Source organism: Mycteria americana, chromosome 2 (genome assembly GCF_035582795.1).
Source record: "Mycteria americana isolate JAX WOST 10 ecotype Jacksonville Zoo and Gardens chromosome 2, USCA_MyAme_1.0, whole genome shotgun sequence".
NCBI lineage: Eukaryota > Metazoa > Chordata > Aves > Ciconiiformes > Ciconiidae > Mycteria > Mycteria americana.
This window is the reverse complement of record NC_134366.1, coordinates 17,690,676-17,706,754: the sequence shown is the minus strand read 5'-3', so window position 1 is coordinate 17,706,754 and position 16,079 is coordinate 17,690,676. Positions and strand designations below refer to the sequence as shown.

The 16,079-nt window shown below is 47.6% G+C and overlaps 1 protein-coding gene across 2 annotated transcripts in view; it reads left to right on the top strand.

The window, feature by feature from the left end:
* The first annotated feature begins 6,498 nt into the window (after window positions 1-6,498).
* Window positions 6,499-16,079, top strand: part of JCAD (junctional cadherin 5 associated) — a 66,655-nt gene continuing 57,074 nt past the window's right edge. For both annotated transcript variants that reach the window (XM_075492558.1, XM_075492556.1), the window contains exon 1: window positions 6,499-6,638. The gene's annotated coding sequence lies outside the window, so the exon portion shown is untranslated. The remainder of the gene's footprint in view (window positions 6,639-16,079) is intronic.

Genomic DNA, 16,079 nt, shown 5'->3' with positions numbered 1-16,079 from the left:
GCAGGGGGACAGCCTGCCTCACCATGGTCTTCACCACGGGCTGCAGGGGAATCTCTGCTCCGGCCCCTGGAGCACCTCCTCTCCCTTCTTCTTCACTGACCTTGGTGTCTGCAGGGTTGTTTCTCTCACATATTCTCACTCCTCTCTACAGCTGCAACTGCAGCACCTTTTTTCCCTTTCTTAAATACATTATCCCACAGGCACTAACACCGTCGCTGATGGGCTCGGCCTTGTCCAGCGGCGGGTCCGTCTTGGAGCCGGCTGGCATTGGCTCTATCAGACATGGGGGAAGCTTCTAGCAACTTCTCACAGAATCCACCCCTGTAGCCCCCCCGCAGCTCATGAGCATGAGCAGCTCATGCTATGGAGGGTACAAGATAAGACAGAGGAGTTCAAAGAGGCATTGCTCACAAAGTAAAGCAGGAGCTGACACTCCTAAAACTACCTGCTGCACCCAAAAACTGCTTTGGTTTGGGTATCGTTATGTAACGCAGTGTTAAAGATACACATACCTGACTGCAAGAACACAAATCCTTTGTTAATGCAGAGAAAACCCTTAATCTCATAAATCAGAACTCAGTGGCCTTCGTTTTTGATCCTGAATGTCACAATAAGTAATCTTCCTTCCCACAACAAACATTACACAAGCTGCAAAGAGCTCCTCCTGCAACAGCAGAGCTTTCTGATAACGCAAGTTCTCCAAGGCAGAAATTCCAGTTTATAGCAGTGCCATATCTAGTGCAAATGCTCCCTGCTGACGGATAAGCCTGCCTGTAGGGATTTAATATGCTTGAGGACCTCAGAATGCACCTCATAACAAAAGCATATCCAGTAGTAGCAGTCGCATCTACCCATCTGGTGGGACTGGGGGAGAAGATAACATCTTCTGGAGTGGAAGGTCTCACCGGGCACTGCTACTGGCACTTCTCTATTGCTGAGCAAAACTGGCTCTTCTCTAGGAGTATTTTCAGTGTTGTCTATACAGCCTGGTTTTCAGCTGTCTCATCCAAAAGCTGCCGTCAGCAAATGCATGTTCTTCCTTCTGAGATCCACACGGATTTTCTTGTTCTGTCTCATACTCACAGCAAGCCAGAAAAGGCTGGGAGACAGGATATAGAAGAGGGGCACAGAGATAGATGGGATAAGAAAGCTTAAATAAGACATAATCAGATCATAATACTTCTTTCTAACTTTATAATAAAATACTTCTAACCAGACAGGAATTTTCCAATCAGATCTATTAACTGAAATCCTCCCACCAAAAGGAAGCCCTTTCTGAAGCAAATCACGATAAGGGCAATATAATAATATTTTATATCCAGAAAATTAGGACAAAAATCTGCTCAATACAATTGACAGTTTGGTTATGTCTTCATCAGGGAGTTAATGACAGTGATTAGCATCAAGGGCAGTGCTCCTGGGTCAGTCTGGCTTCGATGTCAGCAGTCACCCCAGAAACTGTACTGGCCGTACTGTGCTGTCGTAGTGTGGCCCCCACCTGTGTGGGTCCCCCAAAACCCATCGCCTTGTCAGGTGAGCTGTTCTATGGTACCTGCCTGGTAAGTAATTTATAAACCACCCTAGGCACACTGGGGAGAGCATGCTTCCCAGTGCCTTCTAGGCATGCAGGGACATATGGGAAGACTACCACCAGCTGAATGATTTTGGCTTCAGCATCTTTGCAAGCAGGGTGTTCCTTTGCAAAAGCAGCCCCTGAACTCAAGTCCATACCTGCACTGGGCCAGTGAGCCCAGATTTGAAGTGCCATCAAACGCAGGCATTCTGGTATGAATGGGAGGACAGTTAGGGATACACCCAACTGAGAGACCAACTTAGCCACAGTCACGATACACGCTTAAGCATCCATGGAGAAGAGTTAGTTATCTTTATTTTCTCTAAATTTGTTCATTTAACCAAAAGAGCTTGCTAAGCAACACAAATTCCCACCCTACTCTGAGCGACTGCAGATACAGGCCAGGCTTACACTTCTGTTATTAGCAATTCAAATAACTAAAAGCAAGCCTTGTCCAGAAGCAGCCCTGGGCACTGCCACAGAACCCTTCCTGGGACAACTGTGAGGTACCCCAGGCTTGAAGGTGACCACAGCTTTCCTTATCACATGCTGAGCACAGCAGGTCCCCTCTGCTGAAGTCCCAGTAGGTTCCTGGCTCCCACCTGGTCCCTGGTGATTCAGTCATTGAATCCTTTGCTCCTCTGCAGAGTCCTGCAGTTCCCTGAGATCCGCCACTGCAGGGTAAGAGCCTGCACCATTAGAGTTAGTTTATATTATACCTTAGGTTTTGCCCAGTACTCATGTACTAACATTAAACACAACTTCAGAGTTTTCCACCATGTGAAATGAAGTTGGTTGTTGGGGCAGTGCTAAGCTGTGAAACTTAAACCTTCCTCCACAAGTACTCGTTCCAGAAGGAGATTTATTTGAATTTGTTCACCATGCCAGAGCCATGGCAAAGCTTGCAGGGCCTGGCTGCGGTGCTCAGCCCACCCCAGCATGTCCCTGCTCTTGCTCAGCAGACCCGGGAGTCTGGGGGGTACCCCCGTTCCATGTCCCCTGGACCTGCCACCTCCCCGTGGGTGCCTGGGGCTGCCTGCATCGAGCAGTGCCCCACATAACCCTGAACAGGGGTCAGAGTCCTAGTGCCATTAACTGGGAGATGCTTCTTGCTAGGTTGGGTGCGACTTCCTCATGGTAGGGGCAAGACCCGCTGGGTTTGGAGAGGGGAAGCAATGCCCACGAAGGGTCAATGGCTGCCAGCGCCCCCCCCGTGCCAGCCAACAGGGCCTGGATCCCCCAAACCGGGCACCCACCTGTTTTATCTTGGGCTTGTAACTGAGAGCTGCACACACTTCATTTAAGGGGAAGCTCTTTAGTGGGATTCCCTGGGTTAACTTGCAACTAACTGCAAGCTCGTTCAGTTTTAGCTCGTCATGGCGTTTAGTGTTTTATGTTCACTAATGGTTGCAACTGACATAATTTTAGAAATAAATAGAACAGAAACGAGCACTGCAATCCAGAAAGAACATAATTCAAGACGCATCAGCTTAAATTCACTTTTTTCTTGTGATTTTTTCATTTTTGACAACTATCACAATTTTGTGTCTTATGGTACTTGATACTGGGAGGGGCTGGTTCAGGGCCTCAGTTCCTGGAGTACTTTGATTAAAGAAAACATTTGCTTTCTTTTACAACAGAAGTAAGTACCAGATGTCAAAACTGCAGAGCAGAAGTGTGAAAATGTGGTCTGCTACCATTCCCAATGGGCTTTTTTCCCAAAAGCTTGTGTTTTCTAGGTCAATCATGTGGGTTTATGCAGATCCTAATGGAAGATCTTTTAACGGTGTGGATTGGCAATATCACTTCTAGAACCGGTTCCCTAATTCAAAAGAAATAGAAACTTTTTCTCTCTAATTCTCAGTCCACTTTAGAAAAAAGGGAGAAAACATGCAAAATAGATGGGCAACCATTCAGGTTCCTTTAATATGTAATTCCCCAACAACAACGTCTATTATGCATTCTTCATCCCATTATCTCGGAAGGGGAGGCCAGTGTGGGAGTTCTTGCTGCTACAAAATTGTACTTCATTGTACAGTTCATTGTGCTTCATGTTTCCTTTCATTTGTTGCTCGATTCATCTAAGTGCTGACTGAAATGCAAAACTGAATCCCGAAATAGTTCTAGCATGGGCTGTGTTTTATTCTGCAGGCTTTAATGGAAGGCAGGTGAGCACCGCAGCTTACAGACCTCAGCCCGGTGTGGTCACGGTGCAGAAATACCCAGCATCGCACAGAAGGTGCTGAAAGGGAATGTTCCTCTCACAGACCAGGAATAATTTGTTGCTGTTTACACTTGGGAAACAGCCATTCCAGCTAAGATCTGTAATGTTAGGGTTGGATGAAGAGGGAAAGAGCTCTAGGAAACTATGCGGAGCTGACTTTGTTTTGGAGGCAGCGGGCACGTTTGTGGTTTGCACTGCAGCAGGAGGACACGTCAGGCAGGGAGCAGGTCTGAGCTGCCTCAAGGCACGAGAGAAAAATAACAAACTTCATCAATAGGCAGGTGTTTGACTTCCAGATGCTGGCTGCTGTGTCAGAGTCTAAATCTGGCTAAGGTTTCAGACAGAATGATTTTTTTTTTTTTTGATAAAAAATACTAACTTGAAGGAACAAGTTTGTGAATTTGGGTCCAATTTGTTGACTTGTCTAGGAGGGAAAGGAAATGAACACTAAACCCGTCCCTCTGTTGCTATTTTTCTCTGCATCCCAAAGAAACAGCAGCAATGTGGAACGCTGAAATGTCTTGCCTTGACATTTTAGAAATTAAACTCTTCATTTCCTTTATGTTTGTTTTAAAAGTGCTGTTTCTTTGTAAATTGAGTACAGTCTGACCTAAGAGATAAACTAGAAAAACCAAACCGTGCATTAGGATCAAATGCTTTCAGTTAATTCAAAATTATTTTTGCTTTCTCCCCTCCCACTTTGTTTTTTTTTTTTAGTTTCTCTGGAAAAACGGACTCTTTTCAGGTCAACCTGCAGAGCAACTTCTGCTGGCCTCTCTTCCTCCTGCTGTTTCCTATGGAGCTAGCTAAGCAAAAATGAAAAATATACCCCTCTGCAGCACAGAAAGTTCCTTTGTTCATGCAAAGATCCTCCATCCAGGTGAAGCAGGGAGCACAAGAAAAGGAGATGGGTTGTTTTCGTCCTAAAGTCCTCTCCTGCAGCTTGCAATGTTGGTGCACAGGTCGGGTGCCTGTCATACCAGTATCTCTGCAAACTGGGAGACCTGGACTCTTCCAGCTGGAGCTCCCCCCAGGAGGGCTGTAGCAGCACCTGCCCCTGGCCCAGGAGCATTTCTCATGCCCACTTTTCTTGTGGGGTCCCATGCAAGGATGAGGTAGAACCTGTAGCTGGGAAACATCAGTGGAGTTGGTCTGATGGCAATTACAGCAATGCCGAAGAAAGCCAGCTGGGGGGGAGCGAGCTGCTTGACTGGTGGAAGGAGAAGTTAGTTGGGCCAGAGGCATGTTGATGGGAGGTTTGGGGACATTTTGCTTCTAGCTCAGGTGCACATCCCTGCCCATGGCACAGATGCTTGGGATCCATTGCCTACCCTGCAAAAACCCAAGCTCAGGTGAGCCAGGCTGAGCCAAGCATCGGGGGGAGCGTAGAGAGCTCAGCCTGAGCTCTGGGAAGCAGGCTGACATCTCCAGAGACGCCCCAGTCCGTTCTGGGAAACCTGTGTGCTGAGCTGGGCAACAGGCTCTTAACCACTGCTGGTCGTTACAGGTGCCAGACCCGTACCTCAGAGTGAGCTCTCCTGCAGCCAGCGGTGCCAACCCACAAGCTGACGCCGCGTGCTCCTGGCCAGCACCCCGAGAGCAGGGTGCTGGCTGTGACGCCCCAGTTTTCAGACAGGATAATTAAGTCTGCAAAGCACTCGGGAATGCTTTGGGATCAAGAGCGTTATGTAAGTGTAAGATAATGTTATTTATAGAGCCAGGTTTTATTCAAAATGGAATTAAACTTGTGTTCCTGAAGCCTCTGCTGTCAAAGACAAATTGGAATTTGTCCCCTTTCCTCTAGTGTTTTGCATCCAAATTGTTTTCCTCAGTTCAGCCCAAAGTTTAAGAATGCATTTTATTTACTTCTCAGAAAGTTAATAGATCTCTTTTCCGTCAGCTGTGAGGTGGCCCTGGAAGCCTGGACTGTAGCCATGCTTTGCAACCACAGCAGCTGCGGCACCAAAGTGTCATAAACCAGGAAATGAAGGCAGAGTTTGAGCTGGATTAAACGACAAAAACCCCAAACCAGTGTCCTGGGCACAATATTTTGCCTGCATTTAACAACCTCTGTAGCAATCCGTGAGCTGCAGGGAGGGTATCGAGCTTACATCCCTGTTGGAGATAGCACTTGTTCAGTGGGTTAATGTCTGTGCTCCTGCAGAACTACAGACCTCATGGCCTCTTAAAATCTTGCCTTATTACCTTAAAGAGCTTTATTTGCTCTTTTGAAATATTAGATTCAAATCCCTCATATCTGTACTTTTTACAAGCCATGGAAACCCAGATTGCTGGGATGCCTGCTGAAATCCATGCTAACAGGTGTTAGGAATATTGTTTTATGAGGTACGACACCTTACATAGGTCGGTTTGCGCAGTTCGTCTGTGCCCCTCACTTGTTGTAGTATCTAGCATGAAATTCCACACATGCCTTTTATTTAGGAAAGAACACAAAAGTATGTTATCTTATTCCTCTGGAATTTTCCACAGTTATTTAGCATGTTAGTTTAAGCATAATTGGTTAGTGGGCTCTTGAAATTTATATCTTAGCAGTACTTATTTACATCAGGCTTAAAGTAGTTTGTTTCAGTTGAGGTAAATGTGAAGCATTAGATTGCAAACGTACCTAATCCATTTCTCCTCCCCCATGACTAGAAATCCTGTGGTTAAAATAACACAGCCTCTATTCAGAGCACAAACTTAGAGCTGCTAGCGGGAGCAGGCTTGGGATTTAGACAACTCTCAGCAGATGAGTCTGTTCAAGGGTCTTTCTCGGGTTTGTTTTTCATCCTACTTCTGATCCATGAGAAGAAACCAGGCTCTCTCCTCTGGGCATGCAAGGTAAAGATTTTCTGCATTCTGTATATGGTTGCATGTGCTTGTAAAGGAGTGTATAAATGTGATTGCAAAAATACTGTTGCAAATGCAATTGTAAAAATGTTGTTGCTTATAGAGCAAGAACCGTTTGGCAAATGGCTTCACAATCTTTAACTGTTAATCTGGTCTTGTGGCTATTTCCATATGACAGTGAAATTATGAAATGATAATCTTGCACAGAGAAGCAAGCAGCAGTGATTCTCCGTCACACGTTAGAGAGGCTGAGCATGTAGGCAATGTAGGAAATAACAAACCCAGGTACTGTTGCGATCAAGCCAGACTAAAGCAAAACTGGCATTTTGTTGACTGTCAGGTATAGTCCCTCCTGGGTTTGTCCAGCTGCTGTAATCCCCGTGCGGGAGGCTGAGCCTGTGCTGTAGGATGGCACTGAGCCTGTTTACAGAGTATATGCTGATGCTGTTCCAGCATGACTCTTACAGTAACGGCAGAGTGGTGCTTTCAGAAATGTTTGGATGTGGCGTGCCAGATAATTAACTGCCTTTATTTGGTCTTATTGCTTTCCAAGTCCCAGGGGATGTAGGAAAGCATCATCTTTTCCTTGAATCCTTATTTTATTTGAAATCCAGGAAACAAGCGTGATGTCTGTGCTAATGCCCATGGAACTGTACTCCCAGTACCAGAGTCTGTTAACTCTCCCAGCCCCGACGCTCTCAGTTCTCCCCGTGCTGTGATTCACGGGGGATCCTGAGTACCAAATCAGTCCTCCTGCACCACGGTGTTCAAACACCGCGGGTCACGCTGCTGGATAATACAGAAACACCGTTACTCAGATTTCTTCCTAATTTAAAAAAACCCTGCCCCTCCCTGCCCCGAGGCATGGGGCAGTGTGGGGTGTGTGTGTTGGGGGGCAGTTATACTCTCCCTCTGTCTAGGTAGCACAGAACAAATGCTGCTCCAGGTGCTACCTCGCCAGTGCTGGAGAAAGCCTTGTCTCCCACCCACAGATGCTCCCTTTCCTCTTCCCCTTCTTCCCACTCCCCCTTCCCTGAGCAAGACAGGATGGTTCACAGTGTCCTGCCTGCAATAACTGGCCTGCCCTGGTCCCTGCTGTCCCACAGCCCCGTCACCCAGCAGCATGCACTCCACTCCTCTGCTCCTCTGGAGAAAAGAGGAGGACCCTGCTTGGCACGCCAGGTCCATCGCAGCACAGAGCTGCCGCGCTGCGGGGAAGCCTCTCGGCGGGCAAAGGTGCCCTCGTCCCTTGAGCCAACAATGCTGCTTTGTCCTGGAGGAAGAAATGCAGCTTTGTCACTTGGGTGCCCGGCGCAGAGAGGGGCAAGCAGGGCTATAAGGAATACAAACACGCAGCTTTTCACGATACTCATGCACAGCACGCCGTGGCAGAGAGGCAGCTTGGAGGAGAAGGAATATGCGCAGAACAAAGAAATGCGGTCAGGCAGCAACTATAAAATTTCAATATAGAAAGTGGAGCTGATGTCATTTTAACGTCCCAAGCAGTGCCAAGAATTCTAAGCTCCGTATCAAGATTCAGCGCAAATCCCCCACATACAATTTGTTCTTGTGGAAAAATGAACTTTTATGGAAAATATGCATGGGAACCTGCCAGAGGAGTGTGTTGCTTTATTTCTTTTATTAATTTTGAATACATTAGTTCAGAGAGCAATCCCATTTTAGCATCAGCTGCCTCTATCCAAGAAGCCGAAGCTCAAATGCAAATACTGGAGGCGAGGGAACTGTGTTTTTTTGTACGACCAGTTGTTAGATGGCAAGAGCTGTTCGAGTAGGAAGGGGTGTGGGAAGGCTCAGTGGGATGACTGAGTTAAAGCTTTTTTACTGGTGACATATCTGAATCGTGATAAGACACACCTGAATGGAACAGCATCATCAGCTATTATAACTTTGAATGCGTCAAAGGTGGGATTGCATGTAGCTCCTATGATTAAAGTTACTCATATGTGTCCTGCTATGAGACTGCATTTGCAGTTGCTTATAACTTTGCCAGACTTGAACCGTTTAGACTGAGTTCTTCCAACTTGATTGTCTGCCTTGGGCTATGTTCTTTTCTGGAAAATTTCAGCCAAAACTGTCCAGCCATTTCCAAGAATGAGCATAGGGAAAAAGGCATTGTTGTCCAACTGGAAAAAAAAGAAAGGAAGAAACAGGAGGGGGGAACCTGGTGATCCTTTCCTTGGATATTTCTTATCCCTCTGTGCTTTGGAGTAGAGATCTGAAATTTGGCAGCTTTGTGTTAGGATTGCAATTCTTTTTTTTTTTAATACTTTGTAAATCTCCTCCAATTTGGCTTAGTGATAGCCTTTGAAGGGAAAAAATAGCAACTTATTAGGGACATGCTAGGGCCAAGTAGTCAAAATCTGCTGAGATTCCTTCCCACGTGAGTGAGCTCAGCCCAGCATCCCAGCAGCTCCCAGTGCCGACCCCAATGCTCCTGTGCACCCAGCCGGTGCTACCAAGTTCCTGCTGCTCCTGCTGCCTCCCCACAGCTCTGCAGGGACCAGGCTACCTGTGTCCCCTGTCTGCAGCCATCGCCAGCTCTAGGAGCAGGATGAAGCTGGGCTCTCCCTGTAATGCTGCTTGCGGCAGAGGGGTTGGGCAATGGAAAGGCAGGCAGGGAACAGCACCCTTCTTTTGACACCTTCCCGGCACAGCCAGGAGGCAGCCAGGGACCCTGGCGATGCTGGGCTAAGGGAAGGTCTGATACTGGGATGCTAAAGCTGAAGGATGGCATGGGACTGGGATGGGGAGTACATGGTACAAGTGAGGAGTCAGGGGCTCAGGGGGCTCAGGAGCGGGGCGGGGAGGTGTGTGTCAAGGTGTGAGCCATAGGGAGAGTCTGGACATGCCAGGGCCTGACATGAAACCTAAGCTGTCCCATCCATGGTCCCTTTTTGGGAATATGAGTGCTGCCTTGCAGAACTGGCTTCAGTCCCGCTCTCCCCTGCAGGGCAACAAACAGGAGGATCTGGAAGCCATTGTGCAGCAGGAAAACTATGATATAGTTGCCATCACGGAAACATGGTGGGATGACTCACACAGCTGGAGTGCTGCAATGGATGGCTGTAAACTCTTCAGAAAGGAAAGGCAATGAAGGAGAGGCAGTGGGATAGCTCTGTATGTTAGGGAGTGTTTTGATTGTCTAGAGCTTAATGACGGTGACGATAGGGTTGAGTGTTTATGGGTAAGAATCAGGGGGAAGGCCAACAGAGCAGATATCATGGTGGGAGTCTGTTATAGACCACCCGACCAGGATGAAGAGGCAGACGAAATATTTCATAAGCAGCTGGGAGAAGTCTCACAATTGCTAGCCCTTGTTCTCGCGGGGGACTTCAACTTACCAGATGTCTGCTGGAAATACAACACAGCAGAGAGGAAACAGTCCAGGAGGTTCCTGGAGTGTGTGGAAGAGACATCCTGACACAGCTGGTGAGGGAGCCAACTAGGAAGGCTGGACCTGTTGTTTGTGAACAGAGAAGGACTTGTAGGTGATGTGGTGGCTGGAGGCCATCTTGGGCATAGCGATCACAAAATGATAGAGATTTCGATTCTTGAAGAAGAGGGGGTGGTCAGCAGAACTGCTACCTTGGACTTCCGGAGGGCAGACTTTGGCCTGTTTAGGAGCCTGGTTGACAGAGTCCCCTGGGAGGCAGCCCTAAAGGGCAAAGGACTCCAGGAAGGCTGGACATTCTTCAAGAAGGAAATCTTAAAGGTGCAGGAGCAGGCTGTCCCCATGTGCCAAAAGATGAGCCGTCAGGGAAGAAGACTGTCCTGGCTGAACAGAGAGCTTTGGCTGGAACTCAGGAAAAAAAGGAGAGTTTATGACCTTTGGAAGAAGGGGCAGGCAACTCAGGAGGACTACAAAGATGTGAGGTTATGCAGGGAGAAAATTAGAAGGGCCAAAACCCAGCTAGAACTTAATCTGGCTACTGCAGTAAAAGACAATAAAAAATATTTCTATAAATACATTAGCAACAAAAGGAGGACTAAGGAGAATCTCCATCCTTTATTGGATGCAGGGGGAAACATAGTGACAAAGGATGAGGAAAAGGCTGAGGTACTCAATGCCTTCTTTGCCTCAGTCTTTAATAGTAAGACCAGTTGTTCTCCAGGTACCCAGCCCCCTGAGCTGGAAGACAGGGACAGGGAGCAGAATGAAGCCCCCCTAGTCCAAGGGGAAATGGTTAGCGACCTGCTACACCACTTGGACACACACAAGTCTGTCAGTCTGACCTCAGTGCTGGGGAAGGTTATGGAGCAGATCATCCTGAGTGCCATCACACGGCACTTACAGGACAACCAGGTGATCAGGCCCAGTCAGCATGGGTTCAGGAAAGGAAGGTCCTGCTTGACCAACCTGATCTCCTTCTGTGACAAGGTGACCTGCTTAGTGGATGAAGGAAAGGCTGTGGATGTTGTCTATCTAGACTTTAGAAAAGCCTTTGGCACCATTTCCCACAGCATTCTCCTGGAGAAACTGGCTGCTCATGGCTTGGATGGGTGTACTTTTTGCTGGGTAAAAAACTGGCTGCATGGCTGGGCCTAGAGAGTTGTGGTGAATGGACTTAAATCCAGTTGGTGGCCAGTCACCAGTGGTGTTCCCCAGGGCTCAGTGTTGGGCTAGTTCTGTTTAATATCTTTATCAATGACCTGGATGAGGGGATCGAGTGCACCCTCAGTAAGTTTGCAGATGACACCAAATTGGGTGGGAGTGTTGATCTGCTTGAGGGGAGGAAGGCTCTGCAGAGGGACCTGGACAGGCTGGATCGATGGGCTGGGGCCAGTTGTGTGAGGTTCAACAAGTCCAAGTGTTGGGTCCTGCACTTGGCCACAGCAACCCCATGCAATGCCACAGGCTTGGGGAAGAGTGGCTGGAAAGCTGCCAGGCGGAAACAGACCTGGGAGTGTTGGTCAGTAGCCAGCTGAATATGAGCCAGCAGTGTGCCCAGGTGGCCAAGAAGGCCAATGGCATCCTGGCTTGTATCAGAAATAGTATGGCCAGCAGGACTAGGGAAGTGATTGTCCCCCTGTACTCGGCACTGGTGAGGCCGCACCTCGAATACTGTGTTCAGTTTTGGGCCCCTCACTACAAGAGAGACATTGAGGGGCTGGAGCGTGTCCAGAGAAGGGCAACGAAGCTGGTGAAGGGTCTGGAGCACAAGTCTGATGAGGAGCAGCTGAGGGAACTGGGGTTGTTTAGCCTGGAGAAAAGGAGGCTGAGGGGAGACCTTATCGCTCTCTACAACTACCTGAAAGGAGGTTGTAGAGAGGTGGGGGTCGGTCTCTTCTCTCAAGTAACAAGTGATAGGACAAGAGGAAACGGCCTCAAGTTGCATCAGGGGAGGTTTAGATTGGATATTAAGAAAAATTTCTTCACTGAAAGGGTTGTCAAGCATTGGAACAGGCTGCCCAGGAAAGTGGTTGAGTGACCATCCCTGCAGGTATTTAAAAGATGTTTAAATGTGGTGCTCAGGGGCATGGTTCAGTGGTGGACTTGGCAGTGCTACGTTAATGGTTAGACTTGATGATCCTAAAGGTCTTTTCCAACTTAAATGATTCTATGATTCAATGATTCTTTTGTGCCAGGTCTCGCTGGTGCTTCCACCCATCTGCAGTCAGTAGCTGTGGGGTGTGCCCCCCGTCTGCACATGCCATAAGACCCTGGTACTGAATGTCCACTCCTGGGATGGGAGTTGATGGGAGCTCTGCCTCGAGCCTGTCCAGTGCCACCTGATGCTGAACACTCTTGCACAGCCCCAGCCCCAGCTATGTCTGTTGGTCACCCTTTGGTCTCAGCTCATGACTTTGAAGCACTGGGCTCTGGGATCCGTGAAGCCTGCAAGGGTGGATGTGGGCATGGGTCTTGCTGCAGGGAAGGCCCACCACTGTGGTGGGGGATGGCTGGGATGGGTGACAAAGCCAGACCCCTGATAAACTGGTGCCTGATGCAATTAAGCTGGTTGCTTGCATGCCTGTCTCTACCCTCCATTTCCAGTTTGTTCAAGTGGCTAAAGCACCATCACACCCCTGACAGAGGTACCAGAGCTCAGAGACTCTTGTGAAGCACCCAGATACTGTAGGGAGGTGTGCCGCTGCAATTTTCCCACTGTTGGGAAAATCAGTAATTTTTATTCAGAGGAGGACTTGGGTAGCAAGTAAAGCCTATGACCACACTGAACACTAAGGAAAAAACAAAATTCTATATAACGTCTTCTTCAGTGAAGACAGTCCATCCTGTACCATGGGAGAAAGCTGAGACCTCTGGCAAAATATTGTGTGATCATCTAATTAACAAGTGTATCATAACACATAGCACAAGGGAAGCCTAATTCTGGCATCTCTTGCCTCATAGGTTTTTCAGTCTTAACAGTATTCTTATAGCCTATTTTTGTATGCAATACATATGCAGCATTTGTAGACAGATGGTGAAATCTCAGTGTTTCCATTTTGCCACTTGACGTGATTTCCACATTGAAAGGTAGGGAGCTGCAGTCTGCTTGTTTCTGCTCCTGCTGGAGTGGCAGGGAGAGATGGTTTCCTTCACTTCTTTTATGGCTATGGGTTACAGGGCATCCTGTACAGCCTGTACGTCCTTCCACAAAGCCAGGCAGTGAATTTTCATCATCTTCATCAGCTCCGGGGAGCCCCATGCACACGCCAGGACTCAGCTGTGCGAGACAGTGTAGAAACAAAGACCAGAAGAACAGGACCTGACAATGTGAGAAGACCAGAGGTGCCTACAGACAGCTACTGAGAGATGAAGGAGTTCTAAGAAGCTGTGAGACAGTGTTGGCCAGCGTGGCAGGCAGTGCTTGCTGCAAACCGACAGTCTCACCTTTGTCAAGGATGTCACAAGAAGTTTTAAGCAGGGATTTGTAGGAGAACTGAAACAGAAAAGGAAGAAGAGTGGTGGATGCTTACGGGCTTCTGCTCCAAGTGTTATGGAAGAAAACAAGAAAGTGCTTGTCTGGACACTGTGGCAAACAGTGCCCTAAACTTTGGCGCTGGATGAGAGCGGATGGGTGGAGTGGAGACTGACAGTCAAAGGACCAGAGATGCTTGTTGGGGATGTCCTTGTGGAAGTTGTCACAAAAGAAAAAAATCTGGGAAGCTGTTGCTGTTACAACTTTGATGTTATGATGTCCGGGTTTCAGCTGGGATAGGGTTAATTTTCTTCCTAGTAGCTGGTATAGCGCTGTGTTTTGGGTTTAGTATGAGAATAATGTTGATAACACACTGATGTTTCAGTTGTTGCTAAGCAGTGCTTACACTAGTCAAGGACTTCTCAGCTTCCCATGCTCTGCCAGGTGCACAAAAAGCTGGGAGGGGGCACAGCCAGGACAGCTGACCCCAACTGGCCAACGGGCTATTCCATACCACATGACTTCATGCTCAGTAGATAAACTGGGGGGAGTTGTTTCTCAGGGGCGGGCTGGGCATCGGTCAGTGGGTGGTGAGCAATTGCATTGTGCATCACTTGTTTTGTGCATTCTTTTATAATTGTTTTTTTTTTGTCTTCCTCTGCTGTCCTATTAAACTGCCTTTATCTCAACCCACAGGTTTTACTTTTTTTCTGATTCTCTCCCCCATCCCACCGGGGAGGCAGGGGAGGGTGAGCGAGCGGCTGTGTGGTGCTTAGTTGCTGACTGGGTTTAAACCACGACAGATGATTACAAGTGGGGAGCAACATCATGAATGAAGCAGTCAGGTCTGTGCATAATGTTTCTTGCACAGCTCTGGAAGAGCTGCCACCTCCTAATCCGCAACCTGGCTGTTCCAGCCAGCTCTGTTCACTGCACATAGCCCAGGGAAAGAGTGAGGTCACCTCATGAGTGCTCACCCAAAACGTTCACTGCTTGATGAATTGCTTGACCTACTTGAGACTCAGACCCTGCTCCTATCCCACCTCTATTCCCAGCTAGCTACTGGCTATATCCCATCATGCTCTTCCTACGGTTTTGGTCTGAATTAAACCAGTATGTGTGACATGACTGGTTCAACAATCACAACACTGTGCCTTGGGACTTAGCCTTTGCTGAAAACTAAAGTACATGTAATTAATTCTGCGGTTCCTCAATGAACAAAATGGGGCTTTTGTGTAATTCCTGTTTCTCATTTGTTTCCAAATAGTCATGAATCATGAACTATTTTGTCTTGGAAATTAATGCTTTTTTTCCAAATGATCTGCTTTGACCTACTCTGCAGACCCCCGCGTCTCCATAGATTGTGTGGGCCAGGTCTTCTGTCCTAAGCCATGCTAGGGTCTTGGGTTTCTGAAGGTGGTTGTACAGTAACATTGAGGTCCCCTCCAGATCCCGTGGCTGGAGAGCACGAGATTGATCCCAGCCCTGAGAGACGCTTGCTGCCTTCCTGCAGTTACACCCCAGATATAAATTTGTCTTCATGTTAGTCTGCTGTCCAATGATGTGGGATAGCGTGAAACATCAAAGAAGTTTGTTCATGAATGGGTGCACAGATTTTGTCTCCTACCAAGGTACAGCCCTGGCTGAGTACTCTTGTAGCAACCATCTTAATAATCCAAACAGTGTTCTCCTATATAAATCATGTCCTACTTCGTACAGGGGATCTGCCATGTCTTCAGATGCATCCATGAAATATGTGTCACCTGGGCTGCATGACCTTTACAGAATCCTCCAATTTCAGGGTCACTTTGGAGAAGTGATTTATTTGGTGCTTTATTGGCTTGTGACTTAAATTCAGAAGGGGAGTGAATACACAGTTATATCAGAAAACAAAAACTCATTTCTGAAAAGGCAAAGGCCTTACCTTTTTCAAAAGGAGACTAGCACAGGGTGAGGAAGATGAGCATTTCAGCCTTTTGCACTGGTGAAGACCATTTGGGAAACCCCTACCCAGACATGAATTGAGGTTTCCCACCCTGAGGCAAGTGTCGTGGGTTCCCCTAAGTCCTTTTCCATCAATTAATTTATAACACCCTTGTGAATCCCATAGTCCAAATCTATGTATGAAACGACGTACACAGGGTCCTAATAACCTCAAACTCAGTGAGGGTTTTTTAACTGCTTACGGCCTTTTAGGATGTTTTCACTTTTATTTAGATGTCTTGTCCCTCAGCAGTGGATTTCTCTTGTTTTCTCTTCTTTTCTGCTACTACTGGTTGGATATTTATACCCTTGGCATTTTCTGCAGGGCAGAAAGCGCCTCCTTGTATCAAACCTCTGACAGCGCACGGCATTGAGCTGTGGCTGTGCTGAGCTCACCGCACAAGGTGACTCCAGTTCTGTAGCCACAGAGCACAATAAACTCTCACCCGAGTTGCCATCCCTGAGCCTCAACCAAATCAAGCAGGGTTTTAAAGTGAACCTGTGTTGCAATGTGCAGCCCTCTAGTATCAAGGCTGTGATTGTGTGTCTGTCAAAGACTGGCCAA